We start from the raw sequence: 14047 nt of genomic DNA, 5'->3' as shown, positions 1-14047 counted from the left end.
GATTTTAAAACACTAATCATAGGCAATTATTTCTAAAAAGATTTGCTTGCAGCAGGCAGACTTTTAAGTTGAAAGCCTTGCTGTTCCATTCTTTCTTCTGTTTAAAATTATAATAATTTTCTGCCTTGTGTTCTCTACCAGCTGAAATACCTCATCTTCTGACATAGTTTCAATCTAACTAATCTTCAATTGAAAGATTTTTTTTTTAAAAAATAATCTATAGCAACAAAAGCATTGCCAGCAAACACATAGCAAAACAAGCAGCTGAAGCTGTTTGTGTATATGTTAAAATATAATTTTGGCCTTTATAAGGCAACAGTCTTTATTATCTAAGGTGGTCCTATAAAATGAAACTTATTTTTCACACTTAGAATTTCAGAACAAAGAAAAGAATGCAGATTTCATGGCACAGACAAAATGAACAAATTCATGTTGCTTTCTCACAGCTGTTTATGATTGAAGGAAAAAACAAGAAACCTGAAATTCATTTAAATCAGTGGTTTCTTTCCAACATTTTTACAAGAAATATTCCAAAATTTTGGTAGTTATTGTTTATTTCCATATTTTCCTTTAAATTATCAACACTAAAATGAAATATTTATTGGCTCAGGATGAATAGTTTAACTGATCTTCAAAGAAAATTATTCTACAGCTCTCAAAATTGTTAATGAATTTACAAATTAATTCTTGATCCATTTCTAAAGATAATGTTGAAGTTGAATTCCCACCCTAATATTGTTTTTTTTTATGACCCTGGGACCCTAGTTTCTATGTGTCTCACCTAGTTTCTGTTCATCACTCTCCTAGAAGATGTTATCTGCTTTTCTTTCTAAACCATTGGTACTTTCAATTAGATCATAATATTTTGGAGGCTGGTGCTGGCTTTTGCTATGAGCATGGATAACACCTCTTTTTAGAGAATTACATCATCCAGCCCAGATGGTCCGTAGGGGTGGCATGGTAACACCGATTGCCTACGATATGTCCTATGGTATACATGAGATGATGTGACCAGGATACACTTCATTTTGCAGCTTGAGTGACCAGGGATGTGTTTATTGTTGTGATGATTAAGGTAGCTATTACCATGGATCTAGACTTAGAAATCTTAACAACTCCTCAGATCTCACCTGCTTCTCAGCTAATAAATAATAAACGTAACAATTATTTTAGAAATGTGTGAATCTCTTACAGTACTATTTGAACGCCTCATGCTGGGTGTGTTGATCATTGCAATTGAAAGTATTGATTGTTACTATTTAATTTGTACCACTTTCTGTCAGAAAGACATATTTCAGGTGTCCAGTGCCACTTGAGATGGCCTTGGGTATTTTGCTTAGCCCTAGAAGGGTCTGGGTATCCTGTAGGCATGTGTAACTTCCTGGCCTTTCCACATGTCTTGCATATCCTGGGGAGAGCATATCAGTGCATTTAGAAAGACTGCCCTGGAGTGCCAGGGCACGTTTGCAGATTTCTGGCAAAACAGCCAATATGGCATCTTGCTTTCCTTCTCTGTGCTGAAGCTACAGGACCGATGGACTCTGTGCCATGGCCCCGGTTGTTGGTCCTGAGGATGTGCTGAAATGCCCCAAATCCTCCCAGGGGAAAGGCAGGCAGGGTGCCCCACGCTCCAGGTCCACACCCTGCAGTCTAAATGACCCCATTACTTACCCATCAGTTTTCCACAGAAGTTCCAGATCTAAATACAGGATTAGGGTTGGATTGAAATAGTGAGGCATCCTCCATGCTTTGCTTCCTGGGCATCCCCTGACAAGCAGCTATGCCAAAAAGGGGAAATTGCTGCCTTCGTTAACCAGGCTGGATCTTCACTACTAACTTTTTCACTGTCATTAAAGCGGCAGAAGAAAGGACAGCTCTGAGGCACTTGCAGGTCAGAGCAGAAAATGAAGGAAAGGACGGCTGCTTCTCTTAACAGGGAATTTCAATAGAGATGAGGCACATTCTACACATATGTAAAAAGGATCCCTTTGTACCTTTTTTAGCTCCTTTTTTAATATACTTTCATTAGCAGCACATTCCCTTTTCTGAGTGTGGAATGAAGTCCCATCTTCTTCATATATTAAATTGCAGCTTCTGCTTTCAACATGATTGCTCTCTCTCTGGACCAGATTCATAATGAGGCTTGCTTTTTTTGCCTTTTTTTTTTTTTTTTTTTTTTTTTTTTCAGTAAGCTCCCGGTGAAACAATTCCTGCTGTCATGAACAGAAAATTCATCTATAGAGTCTGCTTCTGGGGATGCTTTTGGGGAACTTTTTCCCCCAAAGTTCTCAACTTTCCAATGAAGATAAATAACCACATCTTGCAGCTACAGTTTTTGACTGAGTGACAAGTTAAAAGAAGTTCCCTGTCAGCTTTCATAAAAGAAGAAGAAATTGTTCCAACAATTCTTAGCAAAATGAACAAGCCCTTTTTCTACAAAACTATTTTGCTGTCCTACTGCTAAATTGCAGCTCACACTGAGGTTTGTTTCTTATCTAAAAGAAAGGGAGTGACCTGAAGTCAGGGTATTTTGTTAGCTTCCCTTGTTTTATCAGGGGGGAATTTTTAAGTCCCAAATGCAAGGTGAATACAAAAAGCAGGCAGGTGTAATCTCTCTTTTAGGGATTCCAGTTCCTCAGTTTCTGTATCTGAGGAAGCACTTTGTACCATGAATAAGCCGTAGTTAGAGAAAGGAAGTTAAAGAGCAAATGTTTGCTGCTTGCAACTGCCACCATTCAAAATCTGTGCGTCACAGAAAGCACTGACATTGCAAGCATTTCTTTGGAGACCACTGAGATGAAAAGCAAGGGTGAGCTGCTGAGTATTCAGCTGTTTCTGTAGTGACATGCCTCTCAGCTGCTGCTTGAGAAAGGCTCAAAATGCTTCGGCATCAGCTAGGAAGCTCTGTCCCAATTTTACAGCAATGCAGGCAAGACAAAAATGGAGAGCTTCTCATATACTTCTTAGCAGTTAGTAAAAGCTTCCTGCGGGTTGGATCCTCTCACTGAAGTTAATTAGAACACAGCATTCAGAGGGCTGCACAGGCAAAATGGTGAGAATTAACTCCAGAGGGTGCAGAGGTGTTGAGAGGGAGGGGTTGACCCAAACCAACCACACTTTACATTAGCCTTTCTCAAGTTTGGCTGACACTGGACCACATCAAAAGCTGAATGGTGAACTGTACTCCCCTGACTGCGCTGAGTGGTAACCATGTCCTGTGATACTACTGTGTCACTGAGCACTGCAAGAAACAGAGGAACATAATGTGTTGTGGGACTGATTAGAGAGCACAGTGCAGCTCTGCATGAATAAAGACAAGAAGAACTAGGGCTTGAATGAGGAGTTCAGGTTTTATTTCCCTAAACAATTCTGATTAATGCTGCTTCTGTAAGTATCAGCAGCTTAGATCAAAAGGCAACTGCTCAACAAAATGTTTGTCCTGGAATTTTCACTGTTCAGACTTGATTTTCTTCCTTGAAGATATCAGATTGCCAGGGAAGAAAAATGACAACAGGAAGTGTGCTTTGCATGTGATACAAGAAAGATCAACAACAAAACATGCTGAGATACTTTTGTTTTTGCTGGGCCTAATGACACTGATAATGTTTCTCCTGGTGGCTGTTCATGCTCCAAAAACTCAGGATGTGGCCAGAATAAAAGATGACATCAGTGCTCACAGGAGAATAAGACTCGACACTTTTTTTTCCTATATGAACTCTAATCTGGTTTAGATACAAGGCTTTCTATCAAGTGTGGTCTGCTCCTTCAAGGGCAATGGGGATCAAATACTCCACTCTGCTAACACTGCCCTGCGTTACAAGGGAATTTCAGCACCTGAGAGGAAGGCAGCTTGGCAAAACAGTTGTAGCTAGAAAGGAGGTCATGGAGATCCTTTCTTTGGGGATCCAGAAATCTTGTAGACACAGAGCTGCCTCTGGACTATCACCTACAAGAGATTCTTAGTAGGAAAACTGATTTGATGAGTAGTTATATAGGTCAGAGAGCAAGGTGAAGCAATAGGAGAGGTAGTGGCTGCTAGAGTCCAGTTACAGAGAAAATGGTCTTGGAAATTGGATTCCAGGTCCTTGAAAAGGTAATGTGGTCAGAAAACGGGAGACAGAGCAAAGTTAGGTGGGAATGCTTCCACAGACCTAAGTTTCTAAACTTCTCCACTTTATTCCAAGGCAGAGATGTAATTGAAAATCAAAGGAGAAATACCAGAGAAGCCAGTTGCAGAGCTAGACTTTACCACCAGGCTACCAGAGAGGGAACAGCAAGAGAGAGCTTAAGTGGAGGGAATCAAGGTAGGTGGTAGGTTCTCAGTGGCAGAAGATTGGCACTACTGTCTTTCCTTGCGAGATCTGAGACACTCCCAGGCTAATTGTTTGCTTAGTGTGGTAATGTCCCATGTGTGTGCTCTGTTCTGGGAGGACTGGTGGCATCCTTCAGAGTGAAGATGCCAATCAATGTTGAGAGATGTTAATTATAGTTATTATTAGCTTTGCATTTCTCATTGAATGCTTGGAGTCATACATTTAATGAAATGTTAAGGCAGTACTTTTTTCCCCTCAAGCTAGTAGATTATTTTCTTCCTGAAATCTGTAGGCATTTAAGTGTATGGAGATGCTGCTTACAAGCGAGTCTCTGACACCCCTTTTGCCTCCATAGATCCAGACATGTCCATCCTGGCATCTATTCATAGTCTCCAAAAAGTACTCAGGAAGGTATTCAATTAAAGAACATAGTAAAAAAAAAAAAAGGAAGAATGGGGAAGGAAACTACACACTGGTGCTGTTGCAGAATGATTGCATAGTGAATTTTCAAAATGAGTTACCTGCCCTTCACTCTCCTGCTGAGTACCAACCATGGTGCTAAGGAAAGGCTGTATTCACTCCAGCCGGCATGAAGATAACTCAGGGTGGGATTGGTAATGCAGCTCATTCTGGCAGTACTCTGAATTCTGTTGTCCATCCCAGAATGAGGATGCTCAGCTTTTACCAGCCACAAAGAGACTGAAAACAAGAGCCAGGAACTGAAGTGGCATGGATTCAACCTGAAGTCCTGTTTCCTTTTTCTTGTTTCTGCTCACAGTCCTGTTTCTATGCATATAGTCAGGGTAGGGAGAGCAACGTCCAACCAGTTTCACACTACTTCGGGAACATCTTTATTCTGAGAAGACAAGCCCTGAGTTAAACTAGAGAAGATTTTATTTGGTAGTGGTAGCAGACCTAAGATACCTATTTCTTGACAAATGTGGATCGCTAGGTTTTAGAAATTACCTGGTTCAGATCTGTATCATTTGTAGAGCTGAGACCCAAGACCTCTTGAGACTGAAAAGGAGGAAATGCCATGGGAGAGATTTCTAAGTAAGGGCTGTATCATTATTGGAAGATGTACCCAACCTGTATACCCAAGCCTTCCTCTTTGAAGAACAAAACCAGCTGGAGCAGAAGCTGTCTTCTCTTTCTTACAAGACCTGGAAACTTCAAATTCAGAAGTCAAGATTCATCCATGCAACTGAGGAGGACAACTCAGGTCAGTCAATACAGTGTGATGACAGCAGACAACCCCTGTCATATCAGAGGCTGCAACATAATTCCTGACATCTTAGAAACAAAATTTAGACCTAATATAAAAGGTAAAAAGTCACAACTAGTCAGTTCAGCCTCCCTGACTCTTTGAGGTCTGTGTTTACAAGGACAACTAAATCTTGTCTTGAGCTGCATGTGTTGTATGAGGAAAATTTAATCAACACATGCAGACCTCAAGCCTCTTTAAAGCTTATGCTCAACACACAAGCTTAGGGCCTGTGAAAATAACAGATTTGTGCTGAAAATCAGTCCTGAGTTTTCAGGTAAGAGATAGAAATAGTCTGGAACAAGGCCTTGAACAAGACTGTCTCTTGATCATAACTTAGTCATGTGAAAGTTACGCCAATAGCCACAATATTCCCCTTTCACAGTGTGTTTTGCTGCTTACAAAAATGTGTTTGCGAAGCTGAGTTGGGAGTGTGTATGAATATATGAGCCATTATAGAAGCAATCTTCTCCTTTTGCAGAGTCCAGCAAAGTGATGTTTCGTGGGACACATTCTTAGTTGCTTTGGGTCTGGGGTTGATAATATGTAATAGCTCGTCAGTAGCGTCATTGTGTCCGTGCAATCCAATTAGTGATAATCCGTTATTTGTACCATGCTGTTTGCATGGATCTCAGTCAGAATAATTGAGTGGCTCCAATTAACTGAAAGCTTTTCAAGCAAAAATATTTGTAAATAAGAATTTAACCCAATAGTTCTGTGTTTCAGCTACCTTTTTTATATGACATTGTGGCCAACCTGATGTTAGACATTTCAAAGCTGTTAATTAGTCTGTCATGTCCAGCCTCCTGGAGCTTGTACAACAATTACCATTTTGTTACCCCATTCCTGAACATAAAAAGTATTTTAGATGATGAATTCCAGCTATGCCAAGCAGTGAAACTTCATCTGCTCTGTAAAGAAGGTGGCACTGGGAATCAGGAATGGCACAGAGAGGCTGAGAATTTTCCTGATTAGGGCAGACCCAATGCAAGACCTTGGTTCAGAGAAGATCCCCTTGTTCAGAGCCCCAGACCAGTCCATGTAGGGCATCCCCCAGCCAGGCCCAGAGATTGGTTGCCTTCTAGGTTACTCAGAGCTCTGAATGCCTGGTGTGAACCTGTCTCGCCACCTCATAGCCAGGACACATGTGTCTTTCAAATGCCTTATGAAACATCTTCAAGCATGATTCATAGTTCATTTATTTCCCTATTAAAGCTGATTTGATCTTTAAGATCACTTTGCAACAGGCTTCTCTAACATGTTTCCTTTGTGATGCCAGTGTTAAGTTTCTTTCATACTGGTTTGTCTCTGTTGTGAACAAGTTTTATCAAAGGCTGGGAAGGTGAAAGTTGTCCAACCTTTGTGCTGGTAGCTGTATGTTCCTCTTGGCTATCATCAAGAGGAGTTGCAGAAAGGTAGATTGCAATGCAGGAAATAAGGGAACTTACTTACCGTGAAATAGACTGAGATTTCCCTAAATCCAGTTCATATAAGGAGTGGTCATTGATTTTGAGATCCATAACTGGAGAATAGTTGTAGTTATGAATGTTCTAAAAACAGTGGTTCAAAACCCAAACAAACAAACAAACAAACAAACCCCAAACCTCCCAAGCCCTCAGATGTTCATACAATTGCTTAACTTTTATTTGAAAAATAAATACTATATAGAGTATATCTTTATGCTTCAGGTAGTTCTTGAACAGTTCTAGGGTGGAGCAAGCTGTGTTATGCATAATGTATGTTTTTTGTAAAAGGTTATGTAAACAGATTTTTTTTTTAAATCACCAAAGTCACCTGGAAATATTTAGGCTCCAGACTTCCTTTTAAACACCACTTTATTGGTTTTTGCTGTAGTGTGAAACAGTAGGGCAAAATTCTCATGTTATCTGTCTCCAACAGATTTACAGTATTGCAAGATTAATTATATTAGCTGCATTTCACGACTCAGTGCTTTTGTATTACCATTTCAGAAGCACAATCATTTATCAACAGCAAACGTCGGGGCATTTACTTTCCATGCCCTGGCATTGTGAGCTTCAAAGTATGTGAGCTTGCCTATGAACTGCACATGAGTGTGTGCTCCCTTTCCCAAAGAAAATTTCAGCCTCCTTCATGGGTTGGACAATATTTTCCTAATTATGATGTGAATATCAGGGTCAGATTCTGATACCCTTTCTCCACTCAACTTTTGATGCTGTAAATGATCCCTTTTAAGTAATTGTGTTTCATCACACAGGAATTGAGTAACCCAGAGGATGGATGAATAGAAACTGGCTAGAGATGATCTCCAGCTTGATGTGGGGGCTGTCCTGAGTCACTTCATCTGTTCCTCACCCATTACAAGATTGCTCTTCAAGGTCTGTTTTCTACATCTTAGCTCTAAACAGTTCCCAAATAACTCTTTCTGAAATGAGCATCACCTAAACTTCAGCCTGACTGGAAGATATTACCTACATTTCAGCATATTGCATCTTCCTCTTTCAGAATCAGACCTTTTCTTCTTTCAGACTTGATCTTTTTCTGCACTCACTCTAGACAAACCAGCATTAGCTTTCAGGGTGCTTATCTACATAGGTACTGCTCTGATTTTACAAAAGGCTTCACAGCCCTTGCTGAGCTCTGGACTGTCACAGTTAGAGATGCCTAGTAATTTAAGGCTACCTCAGGTATGTCCATATTACAATGATTCTCACTGTGGCTGCAATACAACCATGCCCTGAATTTTATCCACTTTTCTCCTTACCTACTCCCACTTAAAATACTTTAAACATTTCCAGTCTTTTCTTTACAGCAGGGGCATGAGAGGCTGGATGTGTGCAATGCAGCACTGTTATCTGACCGCTGAGAATGCTAGCTGGTAGGAGGCTGACAAATTGCATGTTATGTTTTTGTGTGACTGGGTCTGGCAGAGTTTGTTATGTCAATGACAGTGCTGTACAAATAGCAACCTGGCTCTTGAACACCTGAGTGGGAGTAAGAAGCCTCAAAACAGAGATCTGCTGTGGGAAGTGCCAGAAACAGCATTTCCCTTCTCCAATTCCTCTGATCTCTTTGAGTCCTGTAGGAGTTAAAGTTGCCCTGTGGGTCTTTTCAGAAAGTCATGATTTCCTTTAAATTGTCATCTTCTTTCCTGGAGAAGGAAATATTCGAAGAGCAGACAGACATACACTGCCTACCCTCAGATACAAACACATGGATCACCCATCTGCCCACCAAGCAGCCGCATACTCGGCAATTTAAATAAAAACCACCTGGTACTGGATAAAGTGACAATCCTACTGAATTGATAGTTGGCATAAAAAAGTACTGCCTTTCCCTCTATTTCCTACTGCATTATGGTTTGCAAATTTCCATCATTTTGAACAACCCAACAAAAAGAAAAAGAAAGACCTGAAGCTGAAGTGGGCTAAATGTTTCAAAAAACTCATAAATTGGTCCATGTTCATTTGACAAAGAAGGTGGTTTGGGACTGCAGAGACTCATTTCTGTTGATGCAACTGGCTAACAAGTAACCTCAGGTGGGTCATTTTACCTTGCAAAGCCTCAGATTTCAATATAAAGAATTATAATTTTACAGCACTTAACTCCTGAGGATAATGATACTAATTTCATGGTAAAACATTTTGAAATACAGGGAGGGACATGTACTCTATATATATTGAAGGAAGAAGAAAGCTCAGGTCTGATCTCCCTTAACAGGCCTGACATCACAGCTTCAATTTTCCTTCAATTTACATAGATGTTGGTTATGATTTTGAATACAGTTGTCCATATGTAATTTTCTCACACAAAGATTATGAACTATGTATTTTGGCTGTGAGTACCATCTAAGTGTCCTTGGGACAAAAAATGCTACAGCTTCACAGATGTGAGTGTAACTACACCACTGAAGACCAGACTCACCTCACAATACAAATGTTTACCTGCAGCAGCTTGTTGGGATGTGGTGGTCAAGAAAGGTCCTGACCTGCACCTTTGTGCACTCTGTTTCTGATATGCAAAGTCAGTTCAGATTCTGGGAAGACCAGCAAATTGTTGAGAAATGTTATCATCATGCAGTGTCCAAGGAGCAAGAGATACCAGATTCCAACCCTTCACCACCCTTGTTATTGTTGGATGAAAAGCAGTTTGGGTGACACTTGCACAGTACAGCATCACACATCCAAAACAAAGGGTATGTAAGGCCAACAAATTTTTTTGTTCAGTAAGTCACTCCTTGGATAATGCAACTTCATATAAAGGAGGCATTTGAAAGGCCACTGAAATGTTTTATTTCTTAGTCTTCTCTTGTTATTAATCTCATTTTTTTTGCCTATGACGTGTGAGTGCCAACATAAGGCAGCATTATAAATCACAGTAAGAAATAAATAGTCCCATTTAATCTTGCAGGGGGATATTAAATTTTCACCACCCCTAACTTCCTATTATCCCATCATCGACCCATTGAATACTTCAGTAGCTTGATCCTGTGCAGGACTAAAATTGGGACCCAACTCACGGTAAACCGTGCTTAGAAAAGCAGGCCCAGATGCCTATTTTCTGTGTGCCCCCTTTCAGTCACTCTTCTATCTGATTTTTACCAGGTCTTTCTGACACTAGTCAAAAACCAGGTGACAGTTCAAGTGTGATATGTTTTGCTTCTGGGATCATCTGATAAAAGAACATATGTGTCACTGTAATTAAAAGGACCTTCATGGCCATCAGGTGAGTTTGGAGACAGCACACAGCAGCCTGTACCATGTGCTGAACAAGAGCAGTCACAGGAGACTTCAAATGTACCTGCCACTCTCTACTCTCTCACTGATTCTTCCAACTCTCCAACTTTCTGGCCAGAGATTAAAACCGGAGTCAGTCTCCATGCTTTCAAGAAGCTCAAGGCAAGAATTGTTTTGACACGGTGTAAAGGCAGGAGACACCACCTCAGGCTTGAGCAAATCTCCTCCCCAAGGTCAGCTGGAAGAATATGCTGCCTTCTTCAGGCTTCCTTTTAGGGAGCTGGGTTGGGGATGTGAGGAAAACAGAGGAATAAAATTCCTTTTACCTTCTTTTCCTTAGTTGTAGTGTCTAAAAGAAGGACTTTCAGGGCCACAGCCTTTACAGCAGCAGATAGGAAGCTGTAGCTGGGAAGAAGTGCACTGCCTTAAGTCTCATTCATATCCCTTCATCAGAGTGAAAGAATTATTCAGATAGGTTCAAATTTATCACATGTACAATGAATATCTGATGCCCCAGATTGTCTTTTTCTATTCGACTGGAGTGAAAAATAAAGCATACCCAAATTATCAAGCTTTTATTTTCCTTACATTCCTATCTTGGGGTCCCCAGACACGATCTTAATCTCATTTAGTGAGAGGCTTAGACCACTTGGATCATTAAACTAAGCTACTTGAAACAAAAACCGAGGTGGTGGCAGCAAATAGGCAGACGAATGCTGGGCTAAACCGTCATTCAGCAAGCACTTCAGTATTCAAAATAGCCTCTCCAGGGTGAGGAATGCCCCCTTGGCCTTCTTCTGAAGGGCAGGAGCTGATCAAGCCTACTGGAGAGATGTTAATGCTGATGGCATGTCTCACAGTGGGAAGGAAGAACAAGCAAAGCTCTTTAAGGAGCAGCATCACAAAACCTGCCTGGGAAGGGACTCCCAGCACAATCATTCATGAATCGTTGTCTGCACTTACACAGAGAAGAGGAAAAACATTCAGATTTAAGAAATGACCTTTTAAAAAATAGACAACCAAACAGATACAAATACACCAGCAGCTTACTAAGATGCTTTGGGGATGTCCTAAGCTTTTATGAACATGGTCTGGGATGTTCTTTGTTTTCTCCAGAACAAAATCTGCACTTCACTCATACACTGGCATAACAGAGAAAACAAATGTCAGCATGCACCAAATGGAGCTGAGGAGAAGGCAGCAGTTCAGAACTGCAGTTTGGATGCTTTGGTGCAAATTCCAACCCTTCCACTGGAAAATATTGGGAGTGGGGAATAAAGTGGGACTCATCAGAGGAGGTCTGCTTTCCAACATCAGAAAGTTATAGAAAAGACCAGAAGAAAACTGGACGCAGAAGATGACATGACTTATTTCTGCTTTAGGCCAGGGAGAACATAATTCTAAACAGAGGCCAGGTATTAACTCCCAGTACTGCCAAAGCCTGCTGGTTTGGCTGTGGAAACAGTGCATGTCCCATAGCAATTCGGAGGTGAGTACAGTGCCCTCTCCATGCTGGTTACCGATGCAATGCAGTGCAGAAGACATATCGGTACAGCTCTCTTTGCTACACTGCTGGGTCACATCTTTTTCCCCCCACGTAGTGACTAGTTTAACACCTAAAACATAAGTGTTGTTATTGCTGGGTTTTGCAAAATGAGAACACCTTCATAAAGTATATCTGAATTTGGACACATGATCATATCATGTGCCCATGAAGCTGTATTTGTTTTAGGAAAAGCCAGATTATTTTCCACTGTGTTTATTCTCCTGCAGAAGCCATTACTGTGAGTGATTAATAAACTGTTATTTATTAACAACAGTTAATGAAAGGGTTCTCTGGTGTCCTTGCTGTTCTCTGTAGATAACATCTAAGAAAATGCAGTGAGAAATTAGCCAGTTAATGTGCTGTGTGTCAGTACTGCAGATGGATGGTTGATTGTGCTCTTTCCTGCCCCGAATCACACTGGAGTCATTTCACTTATCAAGAGAGCAAAATTGCTCCTAGGGAACAACATCCTCATTCATTATTTATGTATGGAGGCCTGTTTTTTACAGCAGGGTCTGTCTGGATCCACTGGGAGGTCATCATGTGTTGTGGTACCATTTCCTTGCTTGGAGGACATTACAGGAACTCCATCAACTTGATAGGCAGGGCAGAGCTCCTTGGTAGGAGTGGTTCTGGCAGCCTCAGGAGCAGTGAAAACTTCAAACATTAGGAAGAGAGAGCTTTTTTTCCCCGTGTCAGTGTGGAAGCTCTCTACTGAAAGCCATTTTTGCTCACAACATTGGTGATTTAACAGGCTACTCAGTTTACAATAGAGATTGTAGCCTGTCCATAGTTTGGACATACAAGATTCACTTACTCTGAAGCTCAGAAGCATGCAGGAGATGTATTAGATACAGGTTTAAAACTCCCCTTATATTTAAACTGGGAGTTGGAAGCAGAGGGTAAGGCTTTGGAGGGGGGGGGAGGTGAGAAAGGCAACCAGTGATACTCATTAAGGACTGGCGCCTTCTTGGCCCCCTGGCCAACTCCAGAAAATCAGGCACTTCGACTAACACAATCCCTTCCTTTCATGCTCAGGGTCTGTCCCCATTACAGCATTTCCCAAACCTTGTTGGAGACAGCCACAAAGGGCAGCATTATGTCTGGGAAGTGAATGGTGTGTAGCCAGTTCCAGCTGAAAGAGAAAGACAAGCGAAAACACTTCCCGGGGACAACGAGAGGGCTTGTAGCTCAGGAAGCTTCCCAGTCCATTAGCATCTGTGGAGGACAATGGCCGTGTGTGGTGGAGAGGAGGAGAATGTGGCCTTGCCGGTGGCCCCTGTCTGTCACTGGCAGAACGGCACTGCTACTGCGGCATGGAGCCTGAATGGGCTGATTCACGGGCAAGAAGCCCCAGTGCCCCACTGTCAAGGGGAGACCACAGGGGAGTTGTCAGCATGGGGCTGATCTGGGATATCAAGCACCTCTTCGGTTGTGCAGCAGCCCAGCCCAAAGTCTGTCCTTTCCACTGGCAGGCAGATGAGGAAAGGCTCGGCTAAGGGAAACCCTGTGGTAAATGGTCTGAATTCCCTCTGCAGGCTCAACTCCAGTTGCTCCTGTCCTCAGGTTTCGGCTGGTCAGGATGGGCGCAATGCTGGAAGCGAGGGAGCCTGGATCATCTTTGTGGGGAGCTACTGATGAGGGTGAACAATCATCTCTCTCCTCTCTCAACTTTTGGAGGCTTCACACACAGCCTCCAAAACAGACCTGAGTGAAAATGTATTTTTTGGGGAAAAAAAAGTGCCAGTGTTTCTTGAACAGGAATGAAATACAGTTTGAAATATTTCCCTCCATTTATGACAGTTTCAGCTAATTTGCTCATTGTGAAAGGCACTGAAAAGGTTGGTTATGTTTTTAACAAGGTAGATGTTTGGTCTGTTTCAAGACACAATTTTTGAAATAACTTTAATTAACTTTACTCTAAAATCATTCACAAATTTCTCAAAACATAAAAATTCAACATGAAGTTTGTTTTTTCACCCAGTAAACCAGTTCCTCTCATCCAAAAATTTTTTTCCCTTGTTTAAATTGCCAGTTTATTTTGTGAAATCACTGCCTCCACTGCACAGGACCAAAAGCTTTTGGCTTCCCTCAGGAGAGAGCTTTCTTTTGTGGTTCTCATCTTCTGTGGCCTTTTCTAAGCAGAACCCCTGAAATACTGACATGATGTTAAGGAGGTTTCATGGACCAATACAATGGACCAATGTCA

Source organism: Strix aluco, chromosome 7, assembly GCF_031877795.1.
Source record: "Strix aluco isolate bStrAlu1 chromosome 7, bStrAlu1.hap1, whole genome shotgun sequence".
In the NCBI taxonomy this organism is placed as follows: domain Eukaryota; kingdom Metazoa; phylum Chordata; class Aves; order Strigiformes; family Strigidae; genus Strix; species Strix aluco.
The sequence above is the reverse complement of the archived record's forward strand: the minus strand, read 5'-3'. Positions refer to the sequence as shown.